The 17745-nt window shown below is 42.1% G+C and overlaps 16 non-coding genes across 16 annotated transcripts; all 16 read right to left on the reverse strand.

Annotated features, from left to right (window-relative positions):
• Nucleotides 1-3: 3 nt before the first annotated feature.
• On the reverse strand, nucleotides 4-75 carry trnap-ugg. Its single transcript has one exon. It is a non-coding gene; the product is annotated as a tRNA-Pro (tRNA).
• Nucleotides 76-867: 792 nt separating this feature from the next.
• trnap-ugg lies at nucleotides 868-939 on the reverse strand. The gene has a single exon. It is a non-coding gene; the product is annotated as a tRNA-Pro (tRNA).
• A 366-nt stretch (nucleotides 940-1305) lies between these two features.
• trnap-ugg lies at nucleotides 1306-1377 on the reverse strand. Its single transcript has one exon. It is a non-coding gene; the product is annotated as a tRNA-Pro (tRNA).
• A 791-nt stretch (nucleotides 1378-2168) lies between these two features.
• Nucleotides 2169-2240, reverse strand: trnap-ugg. The gene has a single exon. It is a non-coding gene; the product is annotated as a tRNA-Pro (tRNA).
• A 369-nt stretch (nucleotides 2241-2609) lies between these two features.
• Nucleotides 2610-2681, reverse strand: trnap-ugg. Its single transcript has one exon. It is a non-coding gene; the product is annotated as a tRNA-Pro (tRNA).
• Nucleotides 2682-3483: 802 nt separating this feature from the next.
• trnap-ugg lies at nucleotides 3484-3555 on the reverse strand. Its single transcript has one exon. It is a non-coding gene; the product is annotated as a tRNA-Pro (tRNA).
• Nucleotides 3556-3922: 367 nt separating this feature from the next.
• On the reverse strand, nucleotides 3923-3993 carry trnal-uaa. Its single transcript has one exon. It is a non-coding gene; the product is annotated as a tRNA-Leu (tRNA).
• A 797-nt stretch (nucleotides 3994-4790) lies between these two features.
• trnap-ugg lies at nucleotides 4791-4862 on the reverse strand. The gene has a single exon. It is a non-coding gene; the product is annotated as a tRNA-Pro (tRNA).
• A 367-nt stretch (nucleotides 4863-5229) lies between these two features.
• trnap-ugg lies at nucleotides 5230-5301 on the reverse strand. Its single transcript has one exon. It is a non-coding gene; the product is annotated as a tRNA-Pro (tRNA).
• A 367-nt stretch (nucleotides 5302-5668) lies between these two features.
• On the reverse strand, nucleotides 5669-5740 carry trnap-ugg. Its single transcript has one exon. It is a non-coding gene; the product is annotated as a tRNA-Pro (tRNA).
• Nucleotides 5741-6107: 367 nt separating this feature from the next.
• Nucleotides 6108-6179, reverse strand: trnap-ugg. Its single transcript has one exon. It is a non-coding gene; the product is annotated as a tRNA-Pro (tRNA).
• A 366-nt stretch (nucleotides 6180-6545) lies between these two features.
• trnap-ugg lies at nucleotides 6546-6617 on the reverse strand. Its single transcript has one exon. It is a non-coding gene; the product is annotated as a tRNA-Pro (tRNA).
• A 367-nt stretch (nucleotides 6618-6984) lies between these two features.
• trnap-ugg lies at nucleotides 6985-7056 on the reverse strand. The gene has a single exon. It is a non-coding gene; the product is annotated as a tRNA-Pro (tRNA).
• A 367-nt stretch (nucleotides 7057-7423) lies between these two features.
• On the reverse strand, nucleotides 7424-7495 carry trnap-ugg. The gene has a single exon. It is a non-coding gene; the product is annotated as a tRNA-Pro (tRNA).
• Nucleotides 7496-7861: 366 nt separating this feature from the next.
• Nucleotides 7862-7933, reverse strand: trnap-ugg. Its single transcript has one exon. It is a non-coding gene; the product is annotated as a tRNA-Pro (tRNA).
• A 366-nt stretch (nucleotides 7934-8299) lies between these two features.
• trnap-cgg lies at nucleotides 8300-8371 on the reverse strand. Its single transcript has one exon. It is a non-coding gene; the product is annotated as a tRNA-Pro (tRNA).
• Nucleotides 8372-17745: the final 9374 nt, after the last annotated feature.

A 17745-nucleotide genomic window follows, 5' to 3' on the forward strand; every position in this document is an offset into this window, starting at 1 on the left:
CTCGGGCTCGTCCGGGATTTGAACCCGGGACCTCTCGCACCCAAAGCGAGAATCATACCCCTAGACCAACGAGCCACAAAGTGTCATTTTCAAGGACACCAAAATTGGAACAAACCTCTTTTGTTTCATTCACATCATTGTTGGATTACATCCAGAGAAGATTCATACAGGTAATTGCTGTGACTGGTCCCTTGAATGCATTGCCAAGAAAGTTCTGAAATGCTTCAATTTGGTCCTCAATTTAAGGCTTTGAAAACTGGCATACAGCACAGATTTCAACCTGCAACGAGGTAAAGAAGACATAACACATTTGCAAAGTGCCATTCAAGGAAATGCCAGCATTGGCAGAATAACAACACTTGGCAGGAGGTTGAGGAGGCATGTCTATGCAGGGCCAAATCAGCAAGGACATTGCAAAAAGCACCCCAGACAGAGACAGGAAAACCCGGGACCTCTCGCACCCATAGCGAAAATCATACCCCTAGACCAACGAGCCACAAAGTGTCATTTTTCAGGACACCAAAATTGGAACAAATCTCTTTTTTTTTTTATTTACATCATTGTTGGATTACATCGAGAGAAGATTCATACAGGTAATTGCTGTGACTGGTCCCTTGAATGCATTGCCAAGAAAGTTTTGAAATGCTTCAATTTGGTCCTCAATTTAAGGCTTTGAAAACTGGCATACAGCACAGATTTTAATCTGCAAAGAGCTAAAGAGTGGACACACAACCTTCATGAAGTGCCATTCAAGGAAACACCAGCACTGGCAGATTAAGGAGACTAGGCTGGAGCTTGAGAAGGCATTTCCATGGTGGGCCCAATCAGCAAGGACCTTGCAAAGAGCGCCCCAGACAGACAATGCTTGGGCTCGTCCGGGATTTGAACCCGGGACCTCTCGCACCCAAAGCGAGAATCATACCCCTAGACCAACGAGCCACAAAGTGTCATTTTTAAGGACACCAAAATTGGAACAAATCTCTTTTTTTCATTCACATCATTGTTGCATTACATCCAGAGAAGATTCATACAGGTAATTGCTGTGACTGGTCCCTTGAATGCATTGCCAAGAAAGTTTTGAAATGCTTCAATTTGGTCTTCAATATAAGGCTTTGAAAACTGGCATACAGCACAGATTTCAACCTGCAACGAGGTAAAGAAGACATAACACATTTGCAAAGTGCCATTCAAGGAAACACCAGCATTGGCAGATTAAGGAGACTAGGCTGGAGCTTGAGAAGGCATTTCCATGGTGGGCCCAATCAGCAAGGACCTTGCAAAGAGCGCCCTAGACAGACAATGCTCGGGCTCGTCCGGGATTTGAACCCGGGACCTCTCGCACCCAAAGCGAGAATCATACCCCTAGACCAACGAGCCACAAAGTGTCATTTTTAAGGACACCAAAATTGGAACAAATCTCTTTTTTTTCACTCACATCATTGTTGGATTACATCCAGAGAAGATTCATACAGGTAATTGCTGTGACTGGTCCCTTGAATGCATTGCCAAGAAAGTTCTGAAATGCTTCAATTTGGTCTTCAATTTAAGGCTTTGAAAACTGGCATACAGCACAGATTTCAACCTGCAACGAGGTAAAGAAGACATAACACATTTGCAAAGTGCCATTCAAGGAAACACCAGCATTGGCAGAATAACAACACTTGGCAGGAGGTTGAGGAGGCATGTCTATGCAGGGCCAAATCAGCAAGGACATTGCAAAAAGCACCCCAGACAGAGACAGGAAAACCCGGGACCTCTCGCACCCATAGCGAAAATCATACCCCTAGACCAACGAGCCACAAAGTGTCATTTTTCAGGACACCAAAATTGGAACAAATCTCTTTTTTTTTTATTTACATCATTGTTGGATTACATCGAGAGAAGATTCATACAGGTAATTGCTGTGACTGGTCCCTTGAATGCATTGCCAAGAAAGTTTTGAAATGCTTCAATTTGGTCCTCAATTTAAGGCTTTGAAAACTGTCATATGTCCCAGATTTTAATCTGCAAAGAGCTAAAGAGTGGACACACAACCTTCATGAAGTGCCATTCAAGGAAACACCAGCACTGGCAGATTAAGGAGACTAGGCTGGAGCTTGAGAAGGCATTTCCATGGTGGGCCCAATCAGCAAGGACCTTGCAAAGAGCGCCCCAGACAGACAATGCTCGGGCTCGTCCGGGATTTGAACCCGGGACCTCTTGCACCCAAAGCGAGAATCATACCCCTAGACCAACGAGCCACAAAGTGTCATTTTTAAGGACACCAAAATTGGAACAAATCTCTTTTTTTTCATTCACATCATTGTTGGATTACATCCAGAGAAGATTCATACAGGTAATTGCTGTGACTGGTCCCTTGAATGCATTGCCAAGAAAGTTTTGAAATGCTTCAATTTGGTCCTCAATTTAAGGCTTTGAAAACTGTCATATGTCACAGATTTTAATCTGCAAAGAGCTAAAGAGTGGACACACAACCTTCATGAAGTGCCATTCAAGGAAACACCAGCACTGGCAGATTAAGGAGACTAGGCTGGAGCTTGAGAAGGCATTTCCATGGTGGGCCCAATCAGCAAGGACCTTGCAAAGAGCGCCCCAGACAGACAATGCTCGGGCTCGTCCGGGATTTGAACCCGGGACCTCTTGCACCCAAAGCGAGAATCATACCCCTAGACCAACGAGCCACAAAGTGTCATTTTTAAGGACACCAAAATTGGAACAAATCTCTTTTTTTTCATTCACATCATTGTTGGATTACATCCAGAGAAGATTCATACAGGTAATTGCTGTGACTGGTCCCTTGAATGCATTGCCAAGAAAGTTTTGAAATGCTTCAATTTGGTCTTCAATTTAAGGCTTTGAAAACTGGCATACAGCACAGATTTCAACCTGCAACGAGGTAAAGAAGACATAACCTTCATGAAGTGCCATTCAAGGAAACACCAGCATTGGCAGATTAAGGAGACTAGGCTGGAGCTTGAGAAGGCATTTCCATGGTGGGCCCAATCAGCAAGGACCTTGCAAAGAGCGCCCCAGACAGACAATGCTCGGGCTCGTCGGGATTTGAACCGGGACCTCTTGCACCCAAAGCGAGAATCATACCCCTAGACCAACGAGCCACAAAGTGTCATTTTTAAGGACACCAAAATTGGAACAAATCTCTTTTTTTTCATTCACATCATTGTTGGATTACATCCAGAGAAGATTCATACAGGTAATTGCTGTGACTGGTCCCTTGAATGCATTGCCAAGAAAGTTTTGAAATGCTTCAATTTGGTCTTCAATTTAAGGCTTTGAAAACTGGCATACAGCACAGATTTCAACCTGCAACGAGGTAAAGAAGACATAACACATTTGCAAAGTGCCATTCAAGGAAACACCAGCATTGGCAGATTAAGGAGACTAGGCTGGAGCTTGAGAAGGCATTTCCATGGTGGGCCCAATCAGCAAGGACCTTGCAAAGAGCGCCCCAGACAGACAATGCTCGGGCTCGTCTGGGATTTGAACCCGGGACCTCTCGCACCCAAAGCGAGAATCATACCCCTAGACCAACGAGCCACAAAGTGTCATTTTTAAGGACACCAAAATTGGAACAAATCTCTTTTTTTTCATTCACATCATTGTTGGATTACATCCAGAGAAGATTCATACAGGTAATTGCTGTGACTGGTCCCTTGAATGCATTGCCAAGAAAGTTTTGAAATGCTTCAATTTGGTCTTCAATTTAAGGCTTTGAAAACTGGCATACAGCACAGATTTCAACCTGCAACGAGGTAAAGAAGACATAACACATTTGCAAAGTGCCATTCAAGGAAACACCAGCATTAGCAGATTAAGGAGACTAGGCTGGAGCTTGAGAAGGCATTTCCATGGTGGGCCCAATCAGCAAGGACCTTGCAAAGAGCGCCCCAGACAGACAATGCTCGGGCTCGTCCGGGATTTGAACCCGGGACCTCTACTTTTAAAGCAAGAGTCATACCCCTAGACCAACGAGCCACAAAGTGTCATTTTTAAGGACACCAAAATTGGAACAAATCTCTTTTTTTTCATTCACATCATTGTTGGATTACATCCAGAGAAGATTCATACAGGTAATTGCTGTGACTGGTCCCTTGAATGCATTGCCAAGAAAGTTTTGAAATGCTTCAATTTGGTCTTCAATTTAAGGCTTTGAAAACTGGCATACAGCACAGATTTCAACCTGCAACGAGGTAAAGAAGACATAACACATTTGCAAAGTGCCATTCAAGGAAACACCAGCATTGGCAGATTAAGGAGACTAGGCTGGAGCTTGAGAAGGCATTTCCATGTGGGCCCAATCAGCAAGGACCTTGCAAAGAGCGCCCAGACAGACAATGCTCGGGCTCGTCCGGGATTTGAACCGGGACCTCTACCCAAAGCAAGAATCATACCCCTAGACCAACGAGCCACAAAGTGTCATTTTTAAGGACACCAAAATTGGAACAAATCTCTTTTTTCATTCACATCATTGTTGGATTACATCCAGAGAAGATTCATACAGGTAATTGCTGTGACTGGTCCCTTGAATGCACTGTCAAGAAGGTCTGAAATGCTTCAATTTGGTCTTCAATTTAAGGCTTTGAAAACTGGCATACAGCACAGATTTCAACCTGCAACGAGGTAAAGAAGACATAACACATTTGCAAAGTGCCATTCAAGGAAACACCAGCATTGGCAGATTAAGGAGACTAGGCTGGAGCTTGAGAAGGCATTTCCATGGTGGGCCCAATCAGCAAGGACCTTGCAAAGAGCACCCCAGACAGACAATGCTCGGGCTCGTCCGGGATTTGAACCCGGGACCTCTCGCACCCAAAGCGAGAATCATACCCCTAGACCAACGAGCCACAAAGTGTCATTTTTAAGGACACCAAAATTGGAACAAATCTCTTTTGTTTCATTCACATCATTGTTGGATTACATCCAGAGAAGATTCATACAGGTAATTGCTGTGACTGGTCCCTTGAATGCATTGCCAAGAAAGTTTTGAAATGCTTCAATTTGGTCTTCAATTTAAGGCTTTGAAAACTGGCATACAGCACAGATTTCAACCTGCAACGAGGTAAAGAAGACATAACACATTTGCAAAGTGCCATTCAAGGAAACACCAGCATTGGCAGATTAAGGAGACTAGGCTGGAGCTTGAGAAGGCATTTCCATGGTGGGCCCAATCAGCAAGGACCTTGCAAAGAGCAGCCCAGACAGACAATGCTCGGGCTCGTCCGGGATTTGAACCCGGGACCTCTCGCACCCAAAGCGAGAATCATACCCCTAGACCAACGAGCCACAAAGTGTCATTTTTAAGGACACCAAAATTGGAACAAATCTCTTTTTTTTCATTCACATCATTGTTGGATTACATCCAGAGAAGATTCATACAGGTAATTGCTGTGACTGGTCCCTTGAATGCATTGCCAAGAAAGTTTTGAAATGCTTCAATTTGGTCTTCAATTTAAGGCTTTGAAAACTGGCATACAGCACAGATTTTAACCTGCAACGAGGTAAAGAAGACATAACACATTTGCAAAGTGCCTTTCAAGGAAACACCAGCATTGGCAGATTAAGGAGACTAGGCTGGAGCTTGAGAAGGCATTTCCATGGTGGGCCCAATCAGCAAGGACCTTGCAAAGAGCGCCCCAGACAGACAATGCTCGGGCTCGTCCGGGATTTGAACCCGGGACCTCTCGCACCCAAAGCAAGAATCATACCCCTAGACCAACGAGCCACAAAGTGTCATTTTTAAGGACACCAAAATTGGATCAAATCTCTTTTGTTTCATTCACATCATTGTTGGATTACATCCAGAGAAGATTCATACAGGTAATTGCTGTGACTGGTCCCTTGAATGCATTGCCAAGAAAGTTTTGAAATGCTTCAATTTGGTCTTCAATTTAAGGCTTTGAAAACTGGCATACAGCACAGATTTCAACCTGCAACGAGGTAAAGAAGACATAACACATTTGCAAAGTGCCATTCAAGGAAACACCAGCATTGGCAGATTAAGGAGACTAGGCTGGAGCTTGAGAAGGCATTTCCATGTTGGGCCCAATCAGCAAGGACCTTGCAAAGAGCAGCCCAGACAGACAATGCTCGGGCTCGTCCGGGATTTGAACCTGGGACCTCTTGCACCCAAAGCAAGAATCATACCCCTAGACCAACGAGCCACAAAGTGTCATTTTTAAGGACACCAAAATTGGAACAAATCTCTTTTTATTCATTCACATCATTGTTGGATTACATCCAGAGAAGATTCATACAGGTAATTGCTGTGACTGGTCCCTTAGATGCACTGTCAAGAAGGTCTGAAATGCTTCAATTTGGTCTTCAATTTAAGGCTTTGAAAACTGGCATACAGCACAGATTTCAACCTGCAACGAGGTAAAGAAGACATAACACATTTGCAAAGTGCCATTCAAGGAAACACCAGCATTGGCAGATTAAGGAGACTAGGCTGGAGCTTGAGAAGGCATTTCCATGGTGGGCCCAATCAGCAAGGACCTTGCAAAGAGCACCCCAGACAGACAATGCTCGGGCTCGTCCGGGATTTGAACCCGGGACCTCTCGCACCCAAAGCAAGAATCATACCCCTAGACCAACGAGCCACAAAGTGTCATTTTTAAGGACACCAAAATTGGAACAAATCTCTTTTGTTTCATTCACATCATTGTTGGATTACATCCAGAGAAGATTCATACAGGTAATTGCTGTGACTGGTCCCTTGAATGCATTGCCAAGAAAGTTTTGAAATGCTTCAATTTGGTCTTCAATTTAAGGCTTTGAAAACTGGCATACAGCACAGATTTCAACCTGCAACGAGGTAAAGAAGACATAACACATTTGCAAAGTGCCATTCAAGGAAACACCAGCATTGGCAGATTAAGGAGACTAGGCTGGAGCTTGAGAAGGCATTTCCATGGTGGGCCCAATCAGCAAGGACCTTGCAAAGAGCAGCCCAGACAGACAATGCTCGGGCTCGTCCGGGATTTGAACCCGGGACCTCTCGCACCCAAAGCGAGAATCATACCCCTAGACCAACGAGCCACAAAGTGTCATTTTTAAGGACACCAAAATTGGAACAAATCTCTTTTTTTTCATTCACATCATTGTTGGATTACATCCAGAGAAGATTCATACAGGTAATTGCTGTGACTGGTCCCTTGAATGCATTGCCAAGAAAGTTTTGAAATGCTTCAATTTGGTCTTCAATTTAAGGCTTTGAAAACTGGCATACAGCACAGATTTTAACCTGCAACGAGGTAAAGAAGACATAACACATTTGCAAAGTGCCTTTCAAGGAAACACCAGCATTGGCAGATTAAGGACACTAGGCTGGAGCTTGAGAAGGCATTTCCATGGTGGGCCCAATCAGCAAGGACCTTGCAAAGAGCAGCCCAGACAGACAATGCTTGGGCTCGTCCGGGATTTGAACCCGGGACCTCTTGCACCCAAAGCAAGAATCATACCCCTAGACCAACGAGCCACAAAGTGTCATTTTTAAGGACACCAAAATTGGAACAAATCTCTTTTTATTCATTCACATCATTGTTGGATTACATCCAGAGAAGATTCATACAGGTAATTGCTGTGACTGGTCCCTTAGATGCACTGTCAAGAAGGTCTGAAATGCTTCAAATTGGTCTTCAATTTAAGGCTTTGAAAACTGGCATACAGCACAGATTTCAACCTGCAACGAGGTAAAGAAGACATAACACACTTGCAAAGTGCCATTCAAGGAAACACCAGCATTGGCAGATTAAGGAGACTAGGCTGGAGCTTGAGAAGGCATTTCCATGGTGGGCCCAATCAGCAAGGACCTTGCAAAGAGCACCCCAGACAGACAATGCTCGGGCTCGTCCGGGATTTGAACCCGGGACCTCTCGCACCCAAAGCGAGAATCATACCCCTAGACCAACGAGCCACAAAGTGTCATTTTTAAGGACACCAAAATTGGAACAAATCTCTTTTTTTTCATTCACATCATTGTTGGATTACATCCAGAGAAGATTCATACAGGTAATTGCTGTGACTGGTCCCTTAGATGCACTGTCAAGAAGGTCTGAAATGCTTCAATTTGGTCTTCAATTTAAGGCTTTGATAACTGGCATACAGCACAGATTTCAACCTGCAACGAGGTAAAGAAGACATAACACATTTGCAAAGTGCCATTCCAGGAAACACCAGCATTGGCAGATTAAGGAGACTAGGCTGGAGCTTGAGAAGGCATTTCCATGGTGGGCCCAATCAGCAAGGACCTTGCAAAGAGCACCCCAGACAGACAATGCTCGGGCTCGTCCGGGATTTGAACCCGGGACCTCTCGCACCCGAAGCGAGAATCATACCACTAGACCAACGAGCCTCAAAACAGTGCTTTTCAGAACACCAAAATTCCACCAAATTTCATTTTTGGAGTCAAATCATTGTTGGATTACATTGTGGGACTGTTCATACAGACAATTGCTGTGACTGGTCCCTTAGATGCACTGTCAAGAAGCTCTGAAATACTTCAATTTGGTTATCAACCTAAGCCTTTGAAAACTGGCATACAGCACAGATTTCAACCTGCTGTGACTTCAACCTGCTGCCCCATCGGGCATCAGGCGTAAGCAGGTCTTTTAAAGTCCAGCCATTAATTCTCTTTTAGATTGAGGTCTAGGCTCTGACTAACCTGACACACCAGATGGATTTGTTTCACACATCCATCTGGTAAACCATTCATACACAGCATTTGGGAAAGGTCTTTGAAAAAAAAGTGGTCTTACGTGGTTGTAATTGGTTTGGAAAAAAAACTGGTATTGGATGAACGTTTTGTCTGTCACACCTTTATGGGCCAATCAGAGCAACAAAACATGTGACGTGGCCAATAATGAGATGCGCCCCCACCATGGACTAAACTCCATAGGGAACTGCATAACACAAACCATGGTGACTGTAGACATGTCAGTACACGACTTTTGTAGTTTTTAAAAAGACAAAACAACTCAGTACTGTTCTTTGTTCTTCTTTTACTGAAGAAATGCCGTCAAGTTCTGATAAAACTGATGTTTTAGCAGCATCCACGCCAATGTCTTCTGCTATAATTGCACTGGTCTCTTGTTGCTGCTTGCTTACGTCACGACTCCTCACTTGAAAGTACTGCCCCTCGTCACTGATTGGTCCTGTCACTTTTTAACCGGGCCATAACGGTTCAGACAGGAGCTTTGCAAGATGGATTCACCAGTGAGAAACAAGGAAAAGGGCGAATCCATCTGCTTTGCAAGGTTAGGGTTTGACTTGACCACTCCAGAACATTCACCTTGTTGTCATAAACAACATATCAGATGTTGAAACTAAGATATTTTATAATTTCTTGAAAAAAATATTCTCGTTTGGAATTTAATGGCAGCACCAAATGTCAAAAACTAGGGACAGGGCAGCAGATACCTGAAAAAATCAGTGATACGCAGAAGCTGGAGGAGCATCTTGTTATATGGAGTTAAAAAGGAGCATTTTACAGGGGCAGAGTCTCTAAGCAGTAAAGATGAGCAGAGATCCACTAATCTGCGAAAAACTGCATCTACAAGGTCCAAAACAATTTCAGAAAAATGTTCCTTAACGTACAATTGCAAAGACTTTGACTATCCCACCATCTACAGTCCATAATATCATCAAAATATTCAGAGAATATGGAGAAACCTCTGTGAGCAAGGGTGAAGGTCATACTGGATCCTGGTGATCTTGGGGCCCTCAGGCAGCACTACATTAAAAACGGCTGTTATTCCGGACTGGAAATCACTGCATGGGCTCAGGAACACTTCCAGAAATCATCGTCTGTCAACACAGTTGGCCATGGTATCCACTAACGCATGTTAAAGCTGAATTGTGCAAAGAGAAGCCATATGTGAACACCATCCAGAAAGGCCGCCATGCTCTTCACAAGGCAGGTTACTCTTTCCCTTTTCACACCCATTCACTCCACATTCACACACTGATGCCAGAGGTTGCTGGAGAATTGGCCATCAGTATTAGCTAATCCCATTCAAACACACCCATACCCATTTATACACCACCGAGGAAGCAGTGGGAGCAAACTGGGGTTAAGTGTCTTGATCAAGCACACATCAACATGATCTGGGGATCAAACCACCTCTACTTCCTGAACCACAGCCGCCTGATGCTCAGTATAGAGCCTAGACTGAGGCAAAATGGAAAACTGTTCTGTGGTCAGATGAATCAAAATGTGAATTTCTTTTTGGAAAACCACAGACACTGTGTCATGCAGACTAAAGCAGAGAGGGACAATCCAGCTTTGTTATCCTGGCACAGGGCAAAAGCCTGCAACTCTGATGGTATTGGGTTGCATTAGGGCCTGTGGTGTGGGCAGATTACTCTTCTGAAAAGGCACTGTCAATGCTGAAAAGTAGAAAGAGGTTTTACAATTATGCTCCCATCCAGACGACATCTGGATTTCAGAGAAGGCCTTGACTATTTCAGCAAGACAGTACTAAAAATGAAGAGCCATTCAGGAGCTGAAGGAGCTTGATCTTACTGCTGAGACGATGCAGAAGCCATCAGAATATAAACACTTGGTGAAGACAGACAGCTCTTCAAACATGCAGTAAAGAAAAACAAAATCAGTGGACTTGACTGATTATTATCATTTTTGTCTTATTTTGTTTCCCATAACATGCACGCCTTGTTTTTTTCATTGGATGCTTCAGCATTTGTTTATGTCTAACAGGGGCTGAAGAGTCACATCTTTCATGTCCTCAAACTTACAGTGAACTCCGGGTAAGTCCCGAGGAAAGTCTGCAGACATGAAGACTTCTAGAGAGTGAGTAATTTACCACTGAGAGGTCTACATCAGAGCCCTCACAGACTTGATGATTTCATACTGGGATAACACCGAGCACTCGCATACTTCCCAGAAACATGTCTCAAAGTCTGTGAGTCAGTGAGGGTGGAATTTAGGATTCAGCCTATCAAGAAAATCCCTCAAAATGTTTGTGAGATATCATGCTTACATTCGGGGGGGATGAGAGGCCTAATAACCTTGACCTTTGACCTAAGTGTTCTAAGCATTCCTGAGGTATAACATTCAAGCGTGTGGATATAGTAAATGTACCATGATTTCTAAGGAAGTCTTGACGTCCTCTATTTTATTATTAACAAACACTGGAACATTAACCACAAAGGACTAAATCTATTAACAAAATGAGCCCAACAGGGCATGCAGTAGTCATTGTTTTATCTTAATTACAGGGTGATTGGAAAAGTTTATGTTGCAGCATGATGCTACAGTTTAAAAAATCATTTTTATTCTTATACACTCTGTCATGAACAGAATTTCAGAAACGTTTGAATATTTATTATAAATAATAAATCTGAAATATCACATTGTCGTAAGAATGACTCTTTGCAATAACACTTGATTTTTGCTCAGGTTTCTCTCATTTCTCTTGATCTTTACTGAGATGTTTCTATACCTCGGTTGGAGTCCACCTGTGGTAAATTGAACCGAACCATGAGAGCTCAGAGACTGGACTGTTGACAGGCTTTCTGGGAAAGCTTAAAAAAATTCTGCTGCACTGAAGGTTCCTTAGAGCACAGTGGCCACCGTAATTCTCAAATGGAAGAAGTCCGGCACAACCAGGACTCTTCCAAGATCTGGTTGCCAAGCCAAACTGAGCAATCAGGGGAGAAGGGCCTTAGAGTGAGAGGAGACCAAGAACCTGATGGTCACTCTGACTGATCTCCAGAGATCTCGTGTGGAGGTGGGACAAAGGTCCAGAAGGACAACCATCACTGCAGCCCTCCATCGACGTGGGCTTTATGGCAGAGTGGATAGACAGAAAGCTCTCCTCAGTGCAAAACACATGAAAGCCCATTTGGCGTTTGCACTGTGCACTTGTTTTAGCTCTCATCTCAGCAAAGACCCAGAGAAAGCAGGAGGAACCTGAGCTAAATATTAAGCCTTTCTGCAAGGGGTCTGATGCTTACTGTAGCATCAGACTGCAACGTAACAAAACTGAAAAAGTGAAGGGGGTCTGAATACTTTCCGACTGCACTGTACCTTGTTTTCAGAATTGTGGGGAGCCAAAATCATAAATGAAGTCCATACTTGAATAATTTCCCAGCAGTACACTAAGGGTTGTGTAGAGTTCAGTGAGTTTAAAGGTCAAATATGTGGTGTTATTTTTCAGACTCTGTCTCCAAAGGGAGAAAAGAAATGAAATGATAGACTGACCCCACGACACTTAATGTAATGTGACTTAATCATCTGATTTTTAGAGTTCTTTGAGGTTTAAGGAGGGATTTAAACACTTTAATGTTGAGGCAATCTGACCATATGGGGTTGGAGAATGAACTTGATGACTGATTGGAGCCATAGATTCAACATTTTTTAATCTGTTGTTGTAAATGGAGGGAACTAATCACTGCTAGGGTCTTTTGATTCATTTGTTTTTTGTTGTCTTTCTGATTTGTGTAGAATTAATGAGAATGAGAATAAGCAGATCCCTGAGCTCTTTATGAGTGAGTCAAACACGCCGCTTCCTTAAGTGCCATTTATTTGATACAAAGTCAAGCCTTTGCACTTTTAGACTTAATTTGATCCCAACTGGATCTAGCATTCTTATTGTGCACATGCATAGGCCATGCAGACCACATATTTATAAAAGTGTGCATTTACATTGAGTACTTTGAAGACAGTATACACCGTCTGTGTGGATAAAAGTCAATGCTTTTAGCTGGAAGGGTCATCTAGAGTTCAGGGAGTCTTAAGGTCAAAAATGTCTTGATAATGTCGAACCGTGGGTGTGCCCGCCAGTTCAAGTCTCTTGATAAAAGGTCAGGTTCATGTAGAAGTCTCTAATGTACCAGATAACAGATTATGGGTAAGCTATGAGGATTCCTGCAGGAGTTTAGTATCCGTTTCATCAAGAAGACCAAATTTCAGTGCCAGTTATCCTCATTGTGATTCATTTTTACGGAGTCAATTTAAAGGAAAAATATTAGCTCAGAAGAAGAGAAGAAGCAGATTATAATGACTGTGAAAGATCTGGCAGTATGAAGTGAATTATGGGAAAACTACACTGTAAAAGATGAAAATTTAAAGACAAAACATTAGCATTTCTCTTCATCACATTTGACCTCTTTATTTACCTCAACATTAATAAGGCTACACATGGCACAAAGCTAAGGAAATTAGTGTTAGATCATTTCTTTGTTGTTACAGTGCTTATTGGCAGGTAATCTTATGTCATAGGAAAGTCTGTTTATTTCCCTTTTAGATGGTGCTACATTTGTAAGGAAGATGTGTTTGAGGGATGAGCAGCAGAGCTGAGTATATTTTCTAGAACTTCTCTGCCAATGCCAAACAGCTTATTCTGCCAGTGACTCTTGTTTGGTGGATTGGATGATTGAAGTCTGAAGGAACAAGACATATTGGCAATTTAATCATTTATTCATTTAACAGGAGACTTAGTAGCGAGTTGAAGAACCATACACAGCCACAGCCTGGCACCTCCTCCTCATGCTGGTCACCAGCCTGGTCACACACTGCTGTGGGATGGCATCCCATTCTTCAACCAGCATTTGTTTTAAGTCAGCCAGTGTGGTTGTGTTGGTCGCTCGGGCACTAACAGCCCTCCCAAGCTGATCCCATAAGTGCTCAGTGGGGTAGAGGTCCTATGAGGCTGGCTGCGTGCAGTCCGATTGTCTGGGTGGAGAGCTGTCGGCCATATTGTCCTGCAAACTTAACGTCCAGTGCAGACGTTCCAAATGCGGGTAAGCTGTTTGGCACTGGCAGAGAACATTTAGCGAATATACTCAGCTCTGCTGCTCATCCCACTAATGCATGTTCCTAACAAATGTGGCATCATTTAAAAGGGAAATAAACAGGCTTTCCAACTGTATAAGACTTATCACCAAGAAGCACTGTTACAGCAGTGAAATAATCTACCAAACACTAATTTTCTTACATTTTTGGCTGAGTTTAGAACAGGAGTCAAGTGTGCTCAGATCCAGGCCAAATCTAAAAAACGGCTCAACTGTTGTATCAAGAAGAGATGGGCCAACTGACGTCTTTTTAGCTAAAAGCTGGTGTGTGAAATGGTGCTGTAAAACTTTACACACTTTTTACAAGAGAACCACGACCTGCTGGTAAAGCTATGTAATACTGAAAGCAGAATGAATTCATGGCACTTCTATGACTCTATATCAGGGGTGTCAAACTCAATCACAGCAGGGGTCAGATTCTGAGTTTGGGTCTAACCCGAGGGCCTAACAGGGTCAACATTAACCATTGAGTGTCAACCTAAAGATTATGAGATTAAAAGGTACACGATAAGTTAAAAACTTAAAATCTGAGATAAAAAGCAAACATACAAGTTTTAAAGGTAAAAACATGATATTTAAAATCAAAATAATGTTTTTAAAAGGCAAAACATGAGATAGAATACTGAAACCATAATTTTTAAGTCAAAATATGAAAAAAAAATCAAAATTATGTGTTTAAAGGGTAAAAAATGAGCTAAAAGTCAATGTAAGGAGTTGAAATGGTCAGCAAAACTGAGAAAAATTCAAAATCATGATATCTAACAATCAAAATGTGAGATAATATCAAAATTGTGAGTTGAAAAAGTCAAAATACAAGATTAAATTTCAAATTCATGAGTTTTAAAAGTCAACATATGAAATAAAATTCAAAGTCGTGAGTTTTGAAGGTAAAAAAAATAGATAAAAGTCAAAGTAAGGTATTGAAAAAGGTCAAAACATGAGATAAAAGTCAAAATCATGACTTTAAAAGGTCATAATAGGATTTAGATTTTAAAATTATTAATCTAAAAGGTTATAACATGAGATAAAACTCAAAATCATGACTTTAAAAGGTCTAAATAGGATTTAGATTTTTAAATTATTAATCTAAAAGGTAAAAATATGAGATTAAAGTCAAATATCCAGGGGCCGGATTTGGCCCCCGGGCCGTGAGTTTGACACCCCTGCTCTATATAATGATTGAATAAGACATAAGTCTGTTTTGAACATTTTGCCCCCCAAAGATAGCCTAAAATGTACAGATAATCGTTATACATTACAACTAAGAAAGGGTTAAAGTTTTGTCATGCAGATCTGGACCAAGCCTCAATGCTGAACATGAATCTGTGCATAAAGTGGGTCATAAACTGGAGTTATCTCTGCTCTGAGATGATAAAGGGGTTCATGTCATGGCTCTGACTGCGTACGTGCTGTACGAGGTCATCGGTGATAACTTGCACTCGTGTGTGTGAGTGTTACAGCATATCTGTGTGAGGGCATGAGACAGCAAAATACAGCTCCTCTTCTTTTGGCTCCTATCATCAGATCACCAAGGTGTGAAGGAGGGTAATAATGTGTCAGTGTTCATGGAGGTGATCTGAATACAAATCAAACTCTCCTTCTTCCTCTGACTCTCACACAAAGACAAAGTTTGGTCATCAACGCTGGGATATGAAGTAATTCATGTACATAATACTGTTTGTGTTGGAGGGGTTTCTGCTGCTGCAGTCAGGTTCAGTGTCACAGGCTGTGAATGTGATTAAACGTCAGGGGATGGATCTCACAGGACGTCTCAGTGTGATGGACCGTCCAGGTGCAGGCCGAGGCCACCCACTCACATCTCCATCATTCACCGTGTTTCACACCCAGTGACAGTTCTGCTGCGTGTGAAATATGTCTGCACTGGGAACAGTGATGCATGAAGGAAACACAAGAATAAATGAGTGCAATTAACAATCAGTGAGCTATTACAGAGTCCAGGATAGGACACTGCGGTCACCAAGTGTCAGCACAAATAATTAATCTTCTAAACTCAAAAGACAACCAATTATTCCTGTGAAATATGGGCTATCTTAATGTTGCACTTCCACATTTAAAAGGCACTGAAGGATTTTTAATGGAGTGAAATAGGAGGATATAAAGCATGTTACTGTGGTAGGGATCTTTGCGGCTCTGTCATTTATCAGTCAGCATGTGCTTCTCATCAAATGTTGAAAAATATCCACAAAACTGATGTTTTTTACAGCAGTTTCCCAACTGGTGGTTCAGGACCCAGAAGTCACTCACAGAGTTTTGTTCAGCAGGTCACCAAGAACAACGCAAAGCTGATGGATTGTCCAGACTCCAGTTCATCAGGCAGATCCATCTTGTAAAGCTTTAAGATGTACGGCAAGCCTGTAAACAATGGTGACAAGCAAAGGGATTAGCATGGATGAAGGTATAGAAGCAGCTTTATCAGAACTGGAGAAAGAAGAGCAAAGAACTCATTAAAAGCTCTTCTTGGTGGAAAAGATCCTCTTGCTCTTCTCCCAGCCAGATTAGGCGTGACCTTTCATCTGAGATGCCATCGATTTAAGAATCCTTCTAAAAAAATCAGATTAAAACTCTGTTTAGATGTGGATAAGGGTTAAGGTAAGGGTTAGGATGACCTGGAAAATCTGATTACAGAATGTTTTAAAGGACACATATGATACACAATACACTTTTTCAGGCTTTTCTAACGGAAATATGTGCCCCCAACATGTTCACAATATCCCCAAAAATCAGAAACATCCACCCCCTCCTCCCCTCTCTTTCTCGATCTTTCTGAAAATGTGTACCAAAATAAGCCATTCTCAGATTTTCCCCTCATGATGTCATGTTAGCTCCGCCCCCAGGTTCAGTTGCCCCCCCCCCAGCTTGGAAGAAAGTTCCACCCTCCTGTCAGCTTAGAGAATGATCAGGAGAGCCACATCCATAAAGCCACATCCATTTCCTGAGAGGGGCGTGGCCAGAGGTGGAGTCAGGTGGCTCATTAACATTTAAAGGCACAGAAAAAAACCCAGCTCATTCTGAGCAGGGCTAAAACAGAGACTTTTTTTTTTTAGCAATATAAAAATCAAATACTGCTGTTTTTTTTCAGAAAAAAAAACTCCACAGGCATGTTTTGGGGACCTCTGAGACCAATATAAACTCATCTTAAAGGGGTAAAATATGTGACCTTTAAAGTAAACAACATACTTACAGCAACAAAAGCTCCTCCTCCATGAAAACATTCTGATACAGTAAAGCATAGCTTAAACAGCTCCATTAGCTACATAAGCTACATAGAGAATGTAGCTAAAGCTAAGCTCTTAAAACAGCCACCTAAGCTACATAGATATGTTGTCTACATAGTTGCGTTAGCTTTAGCCACATTTGCTAAAGTGAGCTAAAGTTTGCATAACTACTTCTATAACAGGTCTATACTCTAATCCCAGATTAAATCTCTGATCTTTTTCTGTTATTTATGAGAGGTTGCATGTTATTCAGTTATTTCATGAATGCAGCATCTAAGAGCTGACACTTAGTTCCTTCAAAAGTGGCCTTAAAACACTGCTTTTCTCTCAAAGCCTTTGCCTGTTAGGTTATCTTTGTGTGCAGACTTGTTCATGGATTTGTTTATGCTCCTTTTAGGAGACCCCAACATTAGTATATGCAAAATGTTGTACAGATTGGTGCAAGGTTTGTCCAAGATCATTGATTATTTCGCTGAAACTTCTGTTTTTCTTGACTCAGTGGTGTATCTTTGTTGCTGTTTTAATCTTCTGTAAAGCACATTGAGTATTCTATATGCTCCTGAGACCTGAACTTTAGCTTTGGATGCATTTTAAGTTTCTCCCATTTATTTAAGAAGAGTAGGATCTGATACTTTAAAACATCAGCCTGGTCTTTGAGCAGGAATTTCTTGGAAATTTT

This window comes from Cheilinus undulatus, linkage group 7 (genome assembly GCF_018320785.1).
Source record: "Cheilinus undulatus linkage group 7, ASM1832078v1, whole genome shotgun sequence".
Taxonomy (NCBI): domain Eukaryota; kingdom Metazoa; phylum Chordata; class Actinopteri; order Labriformes; family Labridae; genus Cheilinus; species Cheilinus undulatus.